This window comes from Hyperolius riggenbachi, chromosome 5 (genome assembly GCF_040937935.1).
Source record: "Hyperolius riggenbachi isolate aHypRig1 chromosome 5, aHypRig1.pri, whole genome shotgun sequence".
Lineage (NCBI taxonomy): Eukaryota > Metazoa > Chordata > Amphibia > Anura > Hyperoliidae > Hyperolius > Hyperolius riggenbachi.
In genome coordinates, this window is record NC_090650.1 from 56926558 (window position 1) to 56948479 (window position 21922).

Genomic DNA, 21922 nt, shown 5'->3' on the forward strand with positions numbered 1-21922 from the left:
CCTGGGGCTTCCCCCTCACGAGGTAAGTACCACATAGGCGCTGTTTTGTTTGTTACAGGTGTACTTTAAAAGTGACCCAAAATTACTAATCTTTTCAGTTTTTAGTGCAATATGTACCATTGGAGAGCCTCAGGAGCCACCCGTGTCTTGTGATACTTTCCTACCTCGCTAAGAAAAATTTGAGAATGTTTGGTCTAAATAAAGCCATTTGTGTATGTAGGATATCTCGCTGTGCCTATCATGCTGTAGGAGAGCCGCACAGGACATCCTGATTACCTGATATTTTTTGTGATTATTTTTGAAAGGGTCTATATAACAATTTTGTATTATTTTCCGTTATTTCTTTGTTCCCGGGAACACATGGCAGTGACACAAGACGAGCGGTTGATTAGGTAGTAATGTACGCAGCATACCAAAGCTCTTTCATGAAACTTTATATAAGACACAGGTATTTCCACCTGGAAGCCATTTTATAAAAATCTGATTGCAGCCCACGTTAATGTGACTCAGCTGGTGCCCCCATAATTTCATGAAATTTGGGAAAAACGACTGCCGTGTCCATGATAACCTGCTCGCAACATTCCATGCTTAGATTGCAGACACATGACGGGCAGGAATGACCATTGTCTACCAGTGAGTACATAGATGTGATTACGGTTGAGACAAGCCATATCTGGCATCCCTGCCCTGGATTTACATAGAAGACATCATTTACAGAAGTGACAACACCACCTCTTGAATTCAATATGATCTTCTGCATATGCACCGTAAGGATCATAATAGCTTTTTTTAAGTACTGGAAGGGAGAAGCTGGGATGAGTGGGACCGCTTAAATAAGAATAGTAGTACATGATTGGAATGTAGAAATATGCTGGCAAAATTGGCATGGTAATACTAAAGTCTTCTGATAACCTAATTAGCCCCGTCCAGGAGGCAGAGGTTGGGACTAACAGATCAAAGTTTATAGCAGCTGCTACTTCTTGCAGTTGAGATATTAAAGGAAACCTGAGATGATCTAGAAAAAAAAATATTATACATTATATATATATATATATATATATATATATATATATATATATATATATATATATATATATATATATATGTGTGTGTGTGTGTGTATGTGTGTTTATTGTGTGTTGTGAAAGTTTGGGCAACCTTGTTAATCGTCATAATTTACCTGTATAAATCGTTGGTTGTTACGATAAAAAAAAATGTCAGTTAAATATATCATATAAGAGACACACACAGTTTGTTGGATTTACAGAAAGTGTGCAATAAATGCTTAAACAAAATTAGGCAGGTGCATAAATTTGGGCACTGTTGTCATGTTATTGATTCCAAAACCTTTAGAACTAATTATTGCAACTCAAATTGGCTTGGTAAGCTCAGTGACCCCTGACCTACATATACAGGTGAATCCAATTATGAGAAAGAGTATTTAAGGGGGTCAATTGTAAGTTTCCCTCCGCTTTTAATTCTCTCTGAAGAGTAGCAACATGGGGGTCTCAAAACAACTCTCAAATGACCTGAAGACAAAGATTGCTCACCATCATGGTTTAGGGGAAGGATACAGAAAGCTGTCTCAGAGATTTCAGCTGTCTGTTTCCACAATTAGGAACATATTGAGGAAATGGAAGACCACAGGCTCAGTTCAAGTTAAGGTTTGAAGTGGCGGATCCAAGAAAAATCTCAGATAAACAGAAGCGACGAATGGTGAGAACAGTCAGAGTCAACCCACAGACCAGCACCAAAGACCTACAACATCATCTTGCTGCAGATGGAGTCACTGTGTATCATTTAACCATTCGGTACACTTTACACAAGGAGATGCTGTATGCGAGAGTGATGCAGAGGAAGCCCTTTCTCTGCCCACAGCACAAACAGAGCTGCTTGAGGTAGCCAGCTTCATTTTGGAATAAGGTACTGTGGACTGATGAAACTAAAACTGAGTTATTTGGGCATAACAAGGGACTTTATGCATGGAGGAAAAAAATCACAGCACTCTAAAAAAAAACACCTTCTACCTACAGTAAAATATGGTGGTGTTTCGATCATGCTGTGGGGCTGTGTGGCCAGTGCAGGGGCTGGGAATCTTGTCAAAGTTGAGGGACGCATGGATTCCACTCAGTATCAGCAGATTATGGAGACCAATGTCCAGTAATCAGTGACAAAGCTGAAGCTGTGCCAGGGCTGAATCTTTCAACAAGACAATAACCCTAAACACTGCTCAAAATCCACTAAAAATGCAGAGGAACAAGTACAGCATTCTGGAATGACCATCTCAGTCCCGAGACCTGAATATAATTTAAAATCTGTGGTGTGAGTTAAAGAGAGCTATAAATGCGGGGGCGTAACTAGAAATCCCCAGGCCCCCCTGCAAAAAAAAATATTCTTCCCCCTCACCTCGGGCGCTCCTCTCAGCGCGCCTCCTCCTGCAATCAATAGGGGCAGCGGGCGGGCGGCAGCAGACTGGACACATACCTCCTTAGCGCCAGAGGTCTCCAATCAGTAAGTGCTTTATGCTAATTCCTGTGTAAACAGGAAGTAACATGAAGCTCTTAGAGATCGGAGACCTCCGGCGCTAAGGAGGTATGTGTCCAGTCTGCCGCCGCCCGCCCGCGGACCCTATTGATTGCAGTAGGGGGCGCGCTGAGAGGAGAGCCCGCGGTGAGGGAGGGGGGGAATGTCCCCCCGCCCCACCGATCTGTGGCCACACTCTCCTCTTATGCTGCGACCCCTCCTGCCCCCAAAAAAGTCCCTGAGTGGCCCTAGGGCCCCCGCGGGGGCAGGGGTCGCATCCCCTATTGTTACGCCGGTGTATACATGCTCGGAAGCAACCAAACCTGAATGAACTAGAGATGTTTTGTAAAGAAGAATACCTTCAAGCAAAATCCAGACTCTCATTGGAACCTACAGGAAGCATTTAGAGGCTGTAATTACTGCAAAAGGAGGATCTACTAAATATTGATTTCATTTCTATTTTGTGGTGCCCAAATTTATGCACCTGCCTAATTTTGTTTAACTACTTTAAGACCGCCTCACGCCAATGGCCATGACCGCAGCAGCAGCCCCAGGACCGCCTAACGGCAATTGGCATCGGGTCCTGGAGCCGGCTACTGAAGGAGATTGCGCAGGGTGCACGTGCATCTCCTTCTCAGGGGGGGGTGGAGCTCCGCCCCCTCTTCAGTCTCCGAGTGGCTATCACCTCTCGGGAGACTGTTACACGGCATGATCGCCGTCTATTTACACAGTACAGTGCTGCGATCGGCAGCAGCGCTGTACTGGGGACAGCCATGTGACATGGCTGTCCCCCTGGGGGACAAGAGAGCAATAGGCTCTCATAGGCAGAAGCCTATGACAGCCGATCACATGATTGGCCCGGCTGGGGGGAGGGAGTGATTTCTAAAAAAAACAAAACAAAACACAGAACAGTAAAAACATTTTTTACAAAAGCACGAACATAAATATTTATTTTAAAAAAAAACACAAGGGGGGTGATCAGACCCCATCAACAAAGAGCTCTGTTGGTGGGGAGAAAAGGGGGTGGGGGGAATCACTCGTGTGCTGTGTTGTGCGGCCCTGCAGCTTGGCCTTAGAGCTGCAGTGGCCAATTAAGTACAAAACAGCCCGGACTTTAGGGGGGTTTTCCACTGTGGTCCTCAAGTGGTTAAACAATTGTTGCACACTTTCTGTAAATCCAGTAAACTTCATTTCACTTCTCAAATATCACTGTGTGTGTCTCCTATATAACAACCTACGATTTATACAAGAAAATCATAACGATCAACAAGGTTGCCCAAACTTTCGCATCCCACTGTGTATATATATATATATATATATATATATATATATATATATATATATATATATATATATATATATATCCAGCTGGAGGAACTATATACAGTGGGTTGCAAAAGTATTCGGCCCCCTTGAAGTTTTCCACATTTTAGCACATTACTGCCACAAACAAGCATCAATTTTATTGGAATTCCACGTGAAAGACCAATACAAAGTAGTGTACATGTGAGAAGTGGATCGAAAATCATACATCATTCCAAACATTTTTTACAAATAAATAACTGCAAAGTGGGGTGTGCGTAATTATTCGGCCCCCTGAGTCAAAACTTTGTAGAACCACCTTTTGCTGCAATTACAGCTGACAGTCTTTTAGGGTATGTCTCTACCAGCTTTGCACATCTAGAGACTGAAATCCTTGCCCATTCTTCTTTGCAAAACAGCTCCAGCTCAGTCAGATTAGATGGACAGCGTTTGTAAACAGCAGTTTTCAGATCTTGCCACAGATTCTCGATTGGATTTAGATCTGGACTTTGGCTGGGCCATTCTAACACATGGATATGTTTTGTTCTAAACCATTCCATTGTTGCCCTGGCTTTATGTTTAGGGTCATTGTCCTGCTGTAAGGTGAACCTCCGCCCCAGTCTCATGTCTTTTGCAGTCTCCAAGAGGTTTTCCTCCAAGTTTGCCCTGTATTTGGCTCCATCCATCTTCCCATCAACTCTGACCAGCTTCCCTGTCCCTGCTAAAGAGAAGCACCCCCAGAGCATGATGCTGCCACCACCATATTTGACAGTGGGGATGGTGTGTTCAGAGTGATGTGCAGTGTTAGTTTTCCACCACACATAGCGTTTTGCATTTTGGTCTCATCTGACCAGAGCACCTTCTTCCACATGGTTGCTGTGTCCCCCACATGGCTTGTGGCAAACTGCAAACGGGACTTCTTATGCTTCCTGTTAACAATGCCTTTCTTCTTGCCACTCTTCCATAAAGGCCATTTTTGTACAGGGCATGACTAATAGTTGTCCTATGGACAGAGTCTCCCACCTGAGCTGTAGATCTCTGCAGCTCGTCCAGGGTCACCATGGGCCTCTTGACTGCATTTCTGATCAGCGCTCTCCTTGTTCGGCCTGTGAGTTTAGGTGGATGGCCTTGTCTTGGTAGGTTTACAGTTGTGCCATACTCCTTCCATTTCTGAATGATCACTTGAACAGTGCTCCGTGGGATGTTCAAGACTTTGGAAATCTTTTTGTAGCCTAAGCCTGCTTTAAATTTCTCAATAACTTGATCCCTGACCTGTCTTGTGTGTTCTTTGGACTTAACGGTGTTGTTGCTCCCAATATTCTCTTAGACAACCTCTGAGGCCCTCACAGAACAGCTGTATTTGTGCTGACATTAGATTACACACAGGTGCACTCTATTTAGTCATTAGCACTCATCAGGCAATGTCTATCGGCAACTGACTGCACTCAGATCAAAAGGGGGCCGAATAATTATGCACACACCACTTTGCAGTTATTTATTTGTAAAAAATGTTTGGAATCATGTATGATTTTTGTTCCACTTCTCACGTGTACAGCACTTTGTATTGGTCTTTCATGTGGAATTCCAATAAAATTGATTCATGTTTGTGGCAGTAATATGACAAAATGTGGAAAACTTTTGCAACCCACTGTATTTCCAATCTGAATTTAGATCCTTTTTCTGAACGATTTTCTGAAAACTTCTATACAACAGTGATCGGAAATCAGATTGGACCTGTCAGAAATAATCAATGTGACCTGGAATCTGACGGGAAATTGCATGGTGTGTATTACTCCTTTGACAATTGTTTTAGATCTGTGTGTTTGGCTCATGTTATTTGAAGATATACATTTTTTTTCTGTACACCTAGTGCCATTTGTTACACGCACTAGGGATGCTTATTCGGATTCAATGGAAATGAAGTTTCCGCATTTACAATCCAAATCGGCATTTCTGATCGGAAATCGCAATTCTGAGGAAAAACCGCAATATCGCAAGTCGGTAATTTTAGTCCAATCACAGAACTCAGAAGTACTTGGCCATTCAGAGAATGCAAAAAAAGACTCCTTGGAAATCAGAATCCGAAAACGTAAATCAGAAATCCGCGGGATCGGTAAATCGTCCTTTCCACGGAATCGTGGATATTTCTGCGGATTTCTGACCATCCCTAATACCCACTATGGACATTTTAAATAGTGTGGGATATTTTTTCTATACGCTATTGAGAAGACCTGTTTTTAGCAACTATTAATTTAAAGCACACCTGAGCTGAAAAAACTCAACAAAATAAACATATGTCCTTTATACTTATCTCCTGCAGATTCTACCTGGTATCTTCTTACGTCCCTCCGATGTCTCGTTCTGCCCTTCTCCTCTCTGAAGACATTTTTACCTACATTTTTAAAATTGCGTTGACTGCGGAAAAACCTCTGGATCAGGGCTTATTCTGTGCCCGAATGAGTTCTGAGCTGAGATGCGCAGAAACCAGAAAAGTGAGCTTAAAAGGGCGACCAAGGGGTATGAGAAGGGTGGGGAAAGGCAGTGAGTGGGACTGTCTAATGCCGCAAGCCGGCCTCTTCCTATGTAAAGATTTGACTTTCTCTGAAAATCTAATTTTTCTGCCAGTGGTTTCAGGAACCCGGGGGAGCAAGCAGGTCACAACAGACAGTAGAATATACCAGCTGTCTGAACATACCTCCGTGCAGAGCCGGAACATCCACAAGACAAGCCTAGGCAGTTGCTTAGCGACTGAAGAGAGTCTAAGGGCCTGGTGGATGCCTCAGCCTTGCTTGTAAACACAAGTGAGCAGAGGATCGTGTTTCAGATAGGCAGCTAGGCAGGGGAATAAATGGAAGAGGAGGAGTACATTATAGATAAAATAACCCCCCAGCATGCAACTGTTTGGCACTGACTATTAAAGGGCCAGTGCTCCTAAAGTATGTGATAACGCCAAACCATAACAGTAGAAAAAGTTTTGAAAGTTTTGAATGCAGGATTAGCATCTTTATCACTTAATACACTGAAACCAGTTGCTGTTGAAATTTGATTTTTATGGTGACAATCCCGCTTAGTAGAGAAGCAAAAGGGACAACCCAGCATGCCCTGCAACTTCCTTTTTGTGTAACAAATTTTGTGTGTACCAAATAAGAGTCAAGTAAACTGGGGAATGATAATTTATCAACAAGAAAAGTAATAGTGATTTTAACTTTTGCATTGCCTGGTTAGCATCCTTATTACTTGTTTACCAGATAAAAATAAAAAAATTATTTTTTTATTTTATGCCCGACAGTTACACTTCAAAGTTCTTAGCTTCCTCTATATTTCCATACAGTATGCAGTGTGTCCATATAAGAGCAGAAGCATGCACAGGCTCAGGATAGTGGCACAGCTGTGTGTGGCTACAGAACATTGCTGACCATCACACTGCAGACAGCATCTGCTTCACATGCCCTTCCAGAGGCTCATTTAAAAGTGTTTACATTGTAAGGTTGAAATGTACAGCACTACAGTCCTGCCACTTCACTTAATGCCTATATAAAATGAAACAGCTGCCTGGATTGCTAAGGCAAGCAATGTTAAACATGCTTTTATAAGATGTTTGATGGGAACATTATTTTGCAATCCTTGTTCTCCCGTGTATCGGAATAAAGGGGCCATTTATGATGTACAGGTGTGGGATATAGTGATGTGGCTCCTGTTAGGCTGACTTATTAGCTTAAAGGGGAGCTCCGTTCTTACTGAAAACTAAGATATTATTTCAAAGTGAATGTACATTTGGCAGTGCTGTTTGATTTCTTTATTTTACTTACTGAATTTTTTTTTAGTACTGAAACAAATGTCCTTTTTAATTTGGAAGTGTAAAATACAACAGTATTATTACTACTAGTACTGTTGAGGTGATTACTTCCTCTCCACATGACAGGGCGGAGTCTCAGAGACCAGGAAGCCATATGAAATCTCTCTGGCAAAAGACAGAAATAATAGTCTGTGTGTGCATACATAAGACATTGTCTACTGTAGACCCGAGGAAGCAGGCAGGTTCTGCAAAACACATAGTCTTTTCCTGTGTCCAATAAAATACAGCTCAGCTGTGATTACTTTGGCAATAATTTTATCAATAATTGTCACAACTAAATGATCTATATATTTTTTTTTCAGAACAAATCAGGCTTTTTGTGGCTGATATTTTTTAATAGTGATTACCTTATTTTCTATGCATTTTAAAAGGAAAATAAGGGAAAAAGTAAAAAAAATTACACAATTTATCCGCTTTCATACATTATAGCTTTAAAGGAATACTATCGATTCACATATTTTTTTAAATTGACACAGGAATTGTTTGGGAAGTGCTGCTAAGTACTGGTGCATACATTTTAGTAGCAACCACTTTGTTTACTGTTATCAAAATACTTTCAAACTTTACTGATGCCAAAACTGACGGCTGACTGAGCCATGAGGAGAGGGGAAATTCCCCTCACACTTGATCAGTTAACTCTATGTGTAGCTCTGTGTGTGACAGAGAAGAGAGCTCCCAACAGCTGCAGCTCCTGTGTCCTGTGTTTCTGACTGACCTGTCTGAAGAGAGCAGAGGAAATGTAACTAATTGTCACAGCTTTTCATACTGTGTTTGCTTTCAGAGTTTGATATGTTTGATATTTGCTTTCTGTAGTCTGATATGCAACTCTGGCTGTGCATTGAAGCAGACACCCCTTCTGCAATTGATTTGTCCCAATATAGCTAAATCCTACCCTCAATAAATTAGAGCTTTTGCCTCTGATATTTAACATGAAAAGTAGGAAAATGTTTACACAGCTACTTAGACATTATTTGTACATTGTCATTTTAGAACACTTGGGTATTGATAGTATTCCTTTAATGTAAACAATCTATTGTACATTAAACGCCCACATTTTATTTGTCTATCCCTGCTGTTTATTTAAACAGTTCATTTGTTTTGATAATATATTAGATGTAACAATTAAGTAATGTATACAATCTGCTACTGTCTGCTCCTGGAATGTGTATTTTACACTTGTTTACTAATTAACTCTGCCATTGAATTTCCTGGGAGGAGGAAAGGGTTTTGCTATCATTATTTTGCAACTCTGTGGTGATGTTATCAGGTCACAGATAAATAAACAGTGTTATCTAAGATTTTGAAAGAAGGAGAGTGCAGAGACTTATTTTCATGTCATAGGGACAGCAAGTAGTTACAGAGAAACCGTAACCAATAATTTTACTTTATCCCAATCAGTAGCTGATACCCCCTTTCTCATGAGTAATCTTTTCCTTTTCACAAATGGAACATCAGGGGGCTCTGTATGGCTGATATTATGGTGAAACTCCTCCCACAGTGTCAGGACCATAGTTCTGACATCACAGTGTGGGAGCCTTGTTGCATTGTGGGAAATAACATCTTTCTCCAACTACTAAGCAAGCAGTATCTCCCACTGTGTATATATATGATATATATGTATATATATGATCTATATATATATCCACACATACAACTGCCAACTGCCAAAAAAGAAAGCAGCATCTCCTTCCACTGACATCACCTGCCAGCAACAAAAATGTCGCCATGTGTTAAATGTCAGAATGTAAATCAGGGAGATTAAAAACAATGGTGCATGAGCCAGCCTGGGGCCCCGGGAACTCTCACTGCCAGGGGCCCCAGAACCAGCATCTAACACCATATGTGAGCGCAGCCAAAACCTTGGAGCTGCCACCTCCAAGGCCTGTTTCCTACTGCTCTAAAACTTACCAAACACACAATTGGAAAAACTCACTCCCAAACAGTTCTCTGCTGCTTTATACAGCCTGCAGGCTGCTTATAAGCCAATGAGAAATGCACACATATAATACACCTAGCTTGCAGTGATTAATCAAGCAGAAGCTGAGCAAGTCAGCCAGTCAGTAGTAGAGGGCTTCAGTTGCATATAGACAATGGCTATATGACCAGCAGGGGGCACCAGCGTGCAGGATATTCCCTCTCATCTGCCCCCCTCCTAACTAAACTGCATGGGATACTACAATTAAATTAAAAACAATGGTGCATGAGCCAGCCTGGGGCCCCGGGAACTCTCACTGCCCGGGGCCCCAGAACCAGCATCTAACACCATATGTGAGCGCAGCCAAAACCTTGGAGCTGCCACCTCCAAGGCCTGTTTCCTACTGCTCTAAAACTTACCAAACACACAATTGGAAAAACTCACTCCCAAACAGTTCTCTGCTGCTTTATAAAGCCTGCAGGCTGCTTATAAGCCAATGAGAAATGCACACATGTAAATCAGGGAGAGGAAAGATTTTACAATGGGCAAACACTGACTAAATCATTTATACATAATTATTGTGAAAATAAAGCACTTTTTTATTACATTATTTTCACTGGGGTTCCTCTTTAAACCTCCATCCTACGGTAACATTGTTTCATTACCCAAGTCAACCCATTCCTTACAACATCGGTGTGCCTCCTCCCATTTTGTGTAGAAATAATAGAATGCTTCTCTAAGATATGTAATAATGGGTTGTAAAATGATGGATTTTTTATCTACTCTAAATTATCTACACTAAATTGTTATTGATATTATTATGCACTTATGCAATTTCTGTATGGATTAGTGGAATGGACCCCCATAATTCACCTCTCTGCTTGACTCTTGTTCCTATGTCTGCACAAAGAAGCATGACCATTTTTGCACCCTTCCAACCCCTATAGCTTTGCTTAGATTACTGCATGACCTATTCCTTCCACAAGGGGGACACATCCCACACATCTGCAGGACTTCTGGCTCTGCATACACATCACATCTCTGTGTAAAATACTTAACACTTACAGAGAATATTTGAGAAAGATTGTAGACTTAAAGGCAGAGATACACATTTATAATATAGAATGTCCACAGCGCTAGGGAAAATATAAACCAATTTTATTGTTTTGCAATAAAAATCAATGGTACCAATGAGACCTTAAACTAAAATAGCACCAATCCCCTTAAATCACATGCAACCCCACACAGCACTCACTCCAACTCACTGCAGTGAGCACACTTAGGTATGTAAAAAAGGGGATCCCGGAAAAAAGTCAAAAAAGGTCCACTGATGAGTAAATGTCCACTGAAAAAAGTATTGGAATAAAAATCCTGATATATTAAGCATGCATAAAAGTTATCCTCAAAGTGCATACATTACATGGAGCAAATCCATACTGTATTAAAACAGTGGGTTAGTGCACAAGTTCATGCAAGCAGCAAGCGCTGTGACAGACAACGTTGTTAGGCAGCTGTGGAGATAAGCAGCAGTATAGATATATTCTAATCAATATGGCACATCTATGTTGTTGGAGTTGGAGTGAGTGCTGTGTGGGGTTGCATGTGATTTAAGGGGATAGGTGCTATTTTAGTTTAAGGTCTCATTGGTACCATTGATTTTTATTGCAAAACAATAAAATTGGTTTATATTTTCCCTAGCGCTGTGGACATTCTATATTATTGATCTTTTGGTATTTAGGGTGTTGGGGGAACACCTAGTCCACTGTAGCAGCTGACATTTAAAGTGGTGCGGTTTTCTCCACTACATATTTAGAGATACACATTTCTGTTCTGTAAGGGCCTGAGCCCACTAACACAGTTGTGTGCAATTGTGTCCGCTTCTGTTCGGTTTTGAGCATTTGTAACATTGATGTGTTGCTGAAAAGCGGACACAACTGTGCACAACTGCGTTAGTGGGCACAGGCCCTTAAAAAATTAATTCAAGCTATGTTTAGATTTAGATATTCTTTTAATAACTTTGTTTTTGGTTTATGAAATATTGAATTATTGGGACTTTTTGTCAAATGTTTTTACTGTTTCTAATAAGGAAAAATACTGAGCAAAAACTTTTTGGTATGATGACCCCAACACCCCCCTTCCTCCCCCCCAGCGCAATGCCATGCATTGAAATATGAAACCCTGTAAAGATAGTGACACACGTTACAATTGTTCTGTTCAATTTTAATGCAATTTGATGAAAACAATTGGTTTTACAAAGAAATTGAAAGGTTTTTATTTGGCTGAGAAATCTGATTGAATTTACCATTATTATTTTTTTTTTTTATTTGAAATTGGACATGTTGGAAAATTCAGACAAAGTTTACCAAGAATTGTATGTTGTACAATAGATTGTCATATTGAATTTAACATGAATAAACTCTGTGACTATTTAATACATACCAAACTTTAATTTGTTTGTATAAACAACAAAAGGATAGAATTATGAAAGAGTGTGTATATATTTTTATATACTGTATACATATATATATATATATATATATATATATATATATATATATATATATATATATATATATATATATATATATATATATATATATATACACACATATATATATATATCTATATATATATAAAATCGGATGCGTGCGTGCGTGCGTGCCTGCGTGTGTGTGTATGTGCCGCGATCACTCGAAAACAGCTTGACCGATTTGAATGAAACTTGGTATACAGATCCCTTACTACCTGGGATGATAGGTTCTGGGGGTCTTGCGTCCCCCCTGCACACCTGGGCGGAGCTACAAACAGCAAATCAGATTTCACCCATTCAAGTCAATGGAAAAAATGTAAAAGGCTGCCATTCTCACAGTAATCAAGCCAGAGTCCCCACACTTGGCACAGTTGGTCACTTGGTGACCGAGGTTACAAATCCAGGAAAAGCGGGCGGAGCATAAAACAGCCAATCAAAATTCAGCCATTCATTTTAAATGGGAAAATGTAAACTGCAGCCATTCTTACACTGTTAATCGCAGGATTCTCAAACTTGCCACACTTAGTCACTGGGTGAATAAGATTAAGTTTTAGGAAAGTGGGTGGAGCCTACAACAGCCAATCAAAATTCACCTATTGCGTTTAAAGGGGAATATTTAAACTGCTGCCATTCTTACACTGTTTATGGCAGAGGCTTCAGACTTACTGCAGTCAGTCATTGGGTGACTGGGGTCCAAATTCACTAAAGGGACGGGGCCACAAACAGCCAATCAGATTTCTTTGCTGGATAAACTGCTTCCATTCACACATTTTTGATGCCAGGAACCTGAGAGCTCACAAAATTGGTCATTGAGTGAGTGGGCGGAGCCAAAAACAAATTTTACTGGGAAATTATAAACTGCAGCTATTCTTACACTGTTAATGGCAGGGTTGTCAAACTTTGCACAGTTGGTCATTGGGTGAATGAGATTAAGATTTTGGAAAGTGGGTGGAGCCTACAACAGCCAATCAAAATTCAACTTTTGATTTTCAAAGGGAATATTTAAACTGCTTACCATTCTTATACTGTTAATAGCAGATGCCTCAACCCTGGTACAGTTGGTCACTGGGTGACTGGGGTTCAAATTCAGAAAGGGGCGGAGCCACAAACAGGCAATCAGATATACAAAGTATTGCTACCAAGGACCCCAAAGCTGATAAAGTTGGTAATTGAGTGACTATATGTCAAGGTTACAAAAAGTGGGCTGTGCCAGAAACTTAATTTTTTACATGGCAGGGTTCCCAAACTTGACACAATTGGCCACTGGGTGCCTGGGATTATTATTCAGAAATGTGGGTGGAGCCTACAACAGCCAATCAAAATTCACCTATTGATTTTCATGGGGAATATTTACATTGCTACCATTCTTACACTGTTAATGGCAGAGGCCTCAAACCTGATACAGTCAGTAATTGGGTGACTGGGGACAAAATTCACTAAAGGGGGTGGAGCCACAAACAGCCAATCATATTTGTTACATTGATTTCAGCCATTCTGTTATTGGCAGGGTTCTCAAACTTGACACAGTTGGCCACTGGGTGACTAGGATTAATATTCAGGAAATTGGGTGGAGCGTACAGCAGCCAATCAAAATTCATCTTTTGATTTTCAAGGGGAATATTTACATTGCTGCCATTCTTGCACTGTTAATGGCACAGATTATTATACAGATAAGTGGGTGGAGCCTAAAAAAAGCCAATCAGAATTCACCAGTTGATTTTCAAGGTGAATATTAAAATTGCTGCCGTTCTTGCACTGTTAATGGCACAAGCCTCAAACATGATACAGATGGTCATTGGGTCACTGGGGTTCAAATTCAGAAAAGGGGATAGAGCAGGCATGGGCAAACTTGGCCCTCCAGCTGTTGAGGAATTACACGTCCCACAATGCATTGCAGGAGTCTGACAGCCACAGTCATGACTCATAAAGCCAAATGCATTGTGGGATTTGTAGTTCCTTAACAGCTGGAGGGCCAAGTTTGCCCATGCCTGGGATAGAGCCACAAACAGCCAATCAGATGTGTTTCATTTCACTGGGAAAATAAAAATTATTGATGCCAAGGACCCAAAGCTCACAAACATGGTCATTGAGTGACTGTGTGTCCAGGGTACACAAAGTGGGCGGAGCCAAAAACAAATTTCACTGGGAAAATGTAAACTGCAGCCCTTCTTCACTGTTAATGGCAGGGATCTCAAACTTTGTCAAGATGGTCACTGGGTGACTGAGATTAATATTCAGGGAAGTGGGTGGAACCTATCATAGCCAATCAAATTTCACCTGTCGATTTTCAAGGGGAATATTTAAATTGTGCCATTTTTACACTGGTAATAGCAGATGCCTCAAATCTGCTATAGTTGGTCATTGGGTGACTGGGATTCAAATGTTGGAGAGGGGCGCAGCCACAAACAGCCAATCTGATTTGTTTAATTTCTATGGGAATATACAACTTATTGATGCCAAAGACCCCAAAGCTCACAAACTTGGTAATTGAGTTTTCGTGCATTAGGGTCAGACAAAGTGGGCGGAGCCAAAACCGGTCAAATACATACACGGGCAGGCAGTTCCAGGTCATTGGTGCATCAATTCTTGATCAGGCAGTAAACCATCGTCTGTAGACTTGGACCACTATTAACCCATATATGACTAACTTTACCCTCCAGCATAGTAGAAGCAGTAGAGTGTTGTACCGTGTTAGCCATCAGTAAAAGCAAGAAGTTTTGACTCAGGACGATACCGTTTATTGGCTAACTTAGAGGAAAAACAAAAAGTAATCTTTTGGCTAATAAGCCTTCTTCAGATTTTGTTCCTGTATATTAACAAGATGTTAAAACACACAGCTTATATACAATGGACTTTTGGAGGAGAACATTCTGTTGTAGAAATAAATAAATGTCATTAGATGCCTTAATTACAACTTCAGGAGGTTCTCACAAGGATGCTAGCTAATTAATGACAAAAAGCTTACTTCCTCTAAGTTTTCCTCTAAGTTAGCCAACAAATGGTATCATCCTGATTCAAAAGTTCTTGTTTTAACTTTACTCTCCCACTACTTCTGTTTCTCACATTTAGCTGCCAATTTCGTAACAGTGATCAGAAGCCCATTTTGTTTATCTTAGCATAGTTTCCACATATATTCTACCTGAATAAAAGCTTTCCTTTATGATGTACAGCATTATTGGGAAAAGAACCTCTAGTGAACCCTTCCCACAATTTCCTCTGCAATAAAAAGATTTCTCTTCTGCTCCCAATAAATAAACTGCCTCTTTCAGCATGCCAACAAAGGATGACTCAACTGCTTGTTGGTGAAACAATCCACTACAAGATCACGTTCTTCACACAAATCGCTATTGTGCAACTAAGTTAAATTCAACACACAATTTCTCAAATGAAAAATTACGGGTATCGGTTTCACTGGAGCCTGCACTACGCAATGACACAGGCCTTAGAAGCATATAGATTTACAACTGAATGAATGCAAACATGTGTAAGTGTTACAGACGGTAAACCAATACCAAGTAGCCAATCTTTGTTACATCACAATCAAGTGAAAAAGTTGGAAAAACAATACAATGGCAAACAGATGATTGACTACATCAACTCTGGCATACTAAAGTAACAGCTTAGAAAAAAAATGACATAAGGAGAATTTATAGTAAGCTACATTTATCAAATGTTCAGACAAACGTATTTTATCTACACCAACATGAAAATGAGCTCAAGTACAATGGAAAACGATACTACAAGCGTAAATTATTTTTTTATTATTATTATTATGTTCTGTCGTATTTGGCTGTGATGTTGAAGTCACAGTCTGAATCCATTTAGGACTTTTTTTATGAGCAAATCTGTTTGTTTTCCATTAAATGTATTCTAGCCAGAAGTCAGCAAGAGGTGTAATTTAATGTCAGAACGAAATGTTTTTGGTTGTTTTTTTTTCAGAATTTGTTTTTCTGCAGAGGAAAGTCATTTTTTAACATGTGATTTTGGAAAAATACCAAGGAAAAAAGGCTGGAGATAAAAAGAAATCTGAAGGACACCATAAACTATTACAGCTTTGGTGAATCTTATTTTATTTATATTTTTCTGAGCGCTCAACTTCAAGATGATGCTAAATAATAAGAAAGGGCTGGCAATTTTTGCAAAGTAGAATTTACAGCAATTTCCTTTTGTGTACAGGACCTTTTTAGGACCTTAGTACAAGTCCATAGAATATTACCCTCCCTGGACTTGAAGTCAGGAATCTTTGGGAGTGCTTCTGTTCCTGATTAAAAAAAAAAAAAAGTTGTCAATAAATATAATACATTTTTATAATTAAACGTGTTGTGTTGTTAATAAGCCATTTACAACTTACCAATGCATATCTGGGACTTCACCCAAAGCAAAGCAGAGTGGCCCTGTTTAGCTTGGTCTGGAAAAATCGCAGCAGATCCAAACTTGTGGTCGTTCAGCAAAATGTGCTGAACGGATCTGTTCGAACAAAACAATGTGAACAGATCCTTTGGTTAACATTGGATCAGTTTTCATCCCTTCTCATCTGTTCTGTTCCACTCCACTAAACCTTCCATTTATTAGACCAATGTGAACCGGGCCTAAGACCTAGAGCAGGATCTATTAGCACAGATCTGTCAGATTTTTGTATAACTTACTGTAAGTGGCAGTAACCTAGGAAAAAAGTCATTTATAATGCATTTTACATTTGTGGTCCTTTAAGTAATAAAAGATATGCCACTTTCTTCACAATGCCCTATTCTATATTATTGTCCTTATTTGGCTTTCAGCACTATAGAGAAGAGTCCTGGTTATTCGGAACTCAACTAACCAGCAGTCTCAACCACCCAGAACAAATTGCCGGCAGTACTCACAGTGGTGAAGGCCAACTTCTTAGGCTGTTAGTGGGCTCTGCTGTGCCTAAAGTGACACTTAAGCCTAAAAAAAAAATGAGTTTTACTCACCTGGGGCTTCCCTCAGCCCCCTTCAGCTGATCGGTGCCCTCGCCCTGTCCCTCCGATCCTCCTGTCCCCGCCGGCGGCTACTCCTGGTTTCGCCGTCACCGGCCGTCAGGCTGGGAACGCGAGTGATTCTTCGCGTTCTCAGCCACAATATCGCCCCCTATACTGCTATTGCGGCAAGGAAGGCCGCAATAGCAGCATAGGGGGAGATATTGTGACTGAGAACGCGAAGAATCACTCGCGTTCCCAGCCTGACGGCCGGTGACGGCGAAACCGGAAGTAGCCGCCGGCGGGGACAGGAGGATCGGAGGGACACGGCGTGGGCACCGATCAGCTGCAGGGGGCTGAGGGAAGCTCCAGGTGAGTAAAACTCTTTTTTTTCTTAGGCTTAAGGTTCACTTTAAAGACTGGTTTCATGGCTCCCCCATGGTTAATATACTTTCAATTACTGTATTTTAACATATAATACAGAGTTAATAGTATGTGGGTGAGGCTGGCATAGTAGTACTGTTGGCTGATGGTGTAATGGTTAAGGGCTCTGCCTCTGACACAGGAGACCAGGGTTCGAATCTCGGCTCTGCCTGTTCAGTAAGCCAGCACTAATTCAGTAGGAGACCTTTGGCAAGTCTCCCTTACACTGCTACTGCCAATAGAGCGCGCCCTAGTGGCTGCTGCTCTGCTCTGGCGCTTTGAGTCCGCAAGGAGAAAAGCGCAATATAAATGTTATTTGTCTTGTCTTGTCTACTGTATTAGCTGGGTCTATTTCTAACATTAGCCTATATGCAACTATCTTTTTCTCCAGATTTTTCTCATAGGTGATATTTTTACAAATTGTCATTGAAATGCTTATTAAATCACCAGCAAGCAAGAATATACTCAAAATTATTTTGATAGTACTTTTTCACCTTGGTGTTTTTTCAATTGGAAAGTGCTGACAAATTATCCTAAAGAGAAGATGAAAAATTATCTCCTAGGAGAAAACTCAGGAGAAAATGCAATTGCATACGGGCTATTAAGTTTCAAGTATCCAGAAAGCACACCTATCCGGCATCAGCCAATCCCCATTGGTGCTGGATAAATGATACTCTACCTTCCGAGTCACTGGTGCAAGTGGTCATTGGAGAGCATGTAAAAGCCGAGTATAGTTTGCTGTATCCATTATTGCAGAGGAAGTGTGGGTGCATTACAGATGCGTGTGGTTTGTTATATGGTTCATTGTGGGAGGCATATGATGAAGACAACATGAAGGGGCAGAAGCAGAATGGACAATGAATGATTCCAGGTTCTACACACAGCATGTCACCTCTGCAGCTGCATTCCTTAGAACTCCACCACAGCTTGCATGTGTCAACCAATAACTACTAGTAATGGGCAGTAGCCACTGGCGTAACAATAGGCCCTGCAGCCCCTGCCCTCGCAGCTGCCTTGTGAGATGGGCCCCATGGCCAGGAAGGGCACCAAGGAGAGGAAAAGGAAGGGGTGTGAACACTGGGGGGCCCAATAAAAAGTTTGCTGGGGGCCCCATAAATTGTAGTTAGGCTACTGCCAGGGGCGTAACTAGGTTCTCCCCGGGCCCCCCGGCAGAAATTCTGAGCGCCCCCCCCCAGGGGCCCGCTCTGGGCCGTTTTGGGGGGCTGGAGGGGTCGCAGCGTGAGGGGAGAGCTTGGTGGCACGTCAGTGGGGAGGGAGGACAGTCCCCCCCCTCACCTCGGTCTCTCCCGTCTGCGCTCCCCTCCAGCATCAATACCAGTGTGTGAGCAGCGGCGGGCAGCGGCAGCTATATACCTTCCGTGTGCTCCAGCGAGGATGTTCCTCTCTCTCTCTCTAGCCTCTGACAAGACTTCCTGTTTATACAGAAAGTCGCGTCAGAGGCTAGAGAGAGAGGAATGTCCTCACTGGAGCGCACGGAAGGTATGTTGCTGCCTCTGCCCGCCACTGCGCTCCAGTGAGGAAATTCCTCTCTAGCCTCTGACGCGACTTTCTGTATAAACAGGAAGTCTCGTCAGAGGCTAGAGAGAGAGAGAGAGGAACATCCTCGCTGGAGCACATGGAAGGTATGTAGCTGCCGCTGCCCGCCGCTGCTCACACACTGGTATTGATGCTGGAGGGGAGCGCAGACGGGAGAGCGTGAGGTGAGGGGGGGTAATGTCCCCCCTCCCCACAGACGTGCCACCAAGCTCTCCCCTCATGCTGCAACCCCTCCAGCCCCCCAAAACGGCCCCGAGCGGGCCCCCGTGGGGGGGCTCGCTCGGAATTTCTACAGGGGGGCCCAGGGAGACCTAGTTACGCCCCTGGCAATAGCCTAACTACAATTTATGGGGCCCCCAGCAAAATTTTTATTGGGCCCCCAGTGTTCACACCCCTTCCTTTTCCTCTCCTTGGTGCCCTTCCTGGCCATGGGGCCCATCTCACAAGGCTCCTAAAACAAATGTGGCCATCATGATCTTCACACTTACAACAAGTGTGTAGCCACAAAAACACCTGATCTAAAGTAAAGTCCCCTATATCAGAGGAAGGGAAAGTTAGCAGTTGGGGGCCCCCCTGTGATTGCAGGGGCTGCTCTTCTCTTGTTACGCCCCTAGTAAAGGGCAATACACCACTTCTAAGATTTTTGCTGTTATCATGTTTAGTCTTTCTTTAAAGGTCAGTTGGCTCCTGTAGTCAATGTATTGCAAAAACGCTGAAGGATCAAGGAGTGTGGTTGCTTTTTATTTGCTCTATTTTTTCGCTACACCAAAATTTATCATCATTTCCACCCTTTGCAAACACAAACCCCCAGCTTAATAAAATAAATACGTTTTATCACATCTTGTCTGATCTCCTTTGTTTAGGACGAGCTATGAACTTGCAGGAAATGAAGCTTTGTCAGTAACCAAAATATATCGGGAAGGAGTGAGTTTACATTCTGTCCAGACCCAAACCCTCTCTGTTCTCTGGATGCGAGCCTCCAATGCGATTTCATATCCAAAGAACACAGGAAAGCTGCTCATGGATGACAGTTGCTCGAAGGGTTTTTTGCTGACTAACCAAAGCTGTTTCTGTCAATTAATTTTAAAAAGCGTCTTTCTTCACAAAGGCCATATTGGTTTAATTATTGCATGTTCCAATTATGCCATGGAATGTTTAAGAATGATATTTGGTTTACTTGAAACTCTGTTTACACATATGGAAAACAGTTGGAGTTTTTTATTATTATTGTTAATATCGAGCATGTTGGAAGGCTGAAGGAAAAACCAGATGCCTGATATGGTGGCTTTTGTTGGTGGAGTCTCATGAAAGATTCAGAGATGTTGGGGGATGCCAGTTTTTGCAGTAAATCATTATGAACTATCTTTGTGGTCCATGTGATGTCAATCTAAAGGTTTCCAAGTGGAGGCTTCACCACTGATTCCCAAAACCTGTGATTGGCACCACACATCATTGCAAATAGTATCTGATGGAACTTGTGATAGTGGCTGATGAGTCAACTGTTGCACCCTATGGAATGTATTCAAAGAGAATTCCACCTGCATCCTATTTCCCAACGCGTCAGCAATATGCTCCCATCGCCTAATCCTACTTCATTTATCACCCCCACCCCCACCCTATCCAGTTACACTTTTCATGCTGCCAGGTAGCGATGTTTCCCTTCAGAAATGAGCATTAGTTTAGACCTGCAAAAAGCAGGTCTAAACATGCTAACGGACATCATCGCTGCATCTGGGGAACTTCTTTAACCTTCTTGGTGGTAACTCCGAGCTACGGTTGGGACGGAAAACTGCAGCTCAGAGCGGTAAGCCCGACCTGCACTCGAGGTAGCCGCTGGAGGCTCTATGCAGAGCAATGCGTGCAGCGGACGTTTCAACTCACCTCCTGAGGGATCCCAACGTCAGCCGCCATTCTTCTTCCGCTTCTCCGAATGGTTCTGCTTCCCCCTGGTGAGATTGCCGTCTGTTGTCATGATGACAGTCGGCAATCTCACTTCATGGTTGCAGTGCCACCAGGAGGAAGGAGGGAAAACTGCTGGGGCCCAGGGAAGTGAGTGATTGCTGGGGCTGCTGCAGACTCTTTGGTGGTATGATTTTTTTCATGATTTTAGGGTCTAACAGCACATGAAAAAATTGTACCGCTTTTAAACCCTAAAATCAGAATGAATCGTATCTCCAGTGGGGTTAAGGAGACCCCCAGAGTTCCCTGTCATGCCACCGCACATCACCGAAGCCCCCAGCCGCAGCGCTGGTCACCCTTGAGTAAATTACCTCCCGTCGCTAGACATCCACTGCCTCTCACTACGTCCTGATGCAGGAATTACAGTATCGCTCGCTGTAATTACTGTATCTCAGAGCCCCGGCAAAGCATCTTTGAAACTCCAGCCGGGGCACTCCGTTGGTCCACTGTCTGGACCAATGAACACTACTCAAGGGCAGTGGCGGATCTAGAGGGGTGCAGGCATGGCTAGTGCCATGGGCGCCAGCACACCATGGGCGCCATGCCTGCCCCCATGCTGCCTGCCACCTACGCATCCTTGCCGCTCTTTCCACTATCACTATGCCTCCGGTCCCCCGCGCCCCCCCCCCCCCCCTCGTTCCTTTCCATGGGGGATATGCTATTCGCCACTTTCGCATCTTGTGCTTCCCAGCCCTCCCTCCCATCCATGCTAGATCCCTCCGGTCTCCCGCGCCCCCACCCGCCGGCTCTCTGTCCCTGCTTTCAGACTTTAGTTTAGCGGCAAGAGGCGAGACAGAGAGGGCGCACTCCATACACCCGTCGCGTCACATGCGGAAGTGACGTCATCAACTACTTCCTGCATTTGAAGCGCACCGGGCGGGAAGTGTGCGCCCTCTCTGTCTCGCCTCTTGCTACTAAAC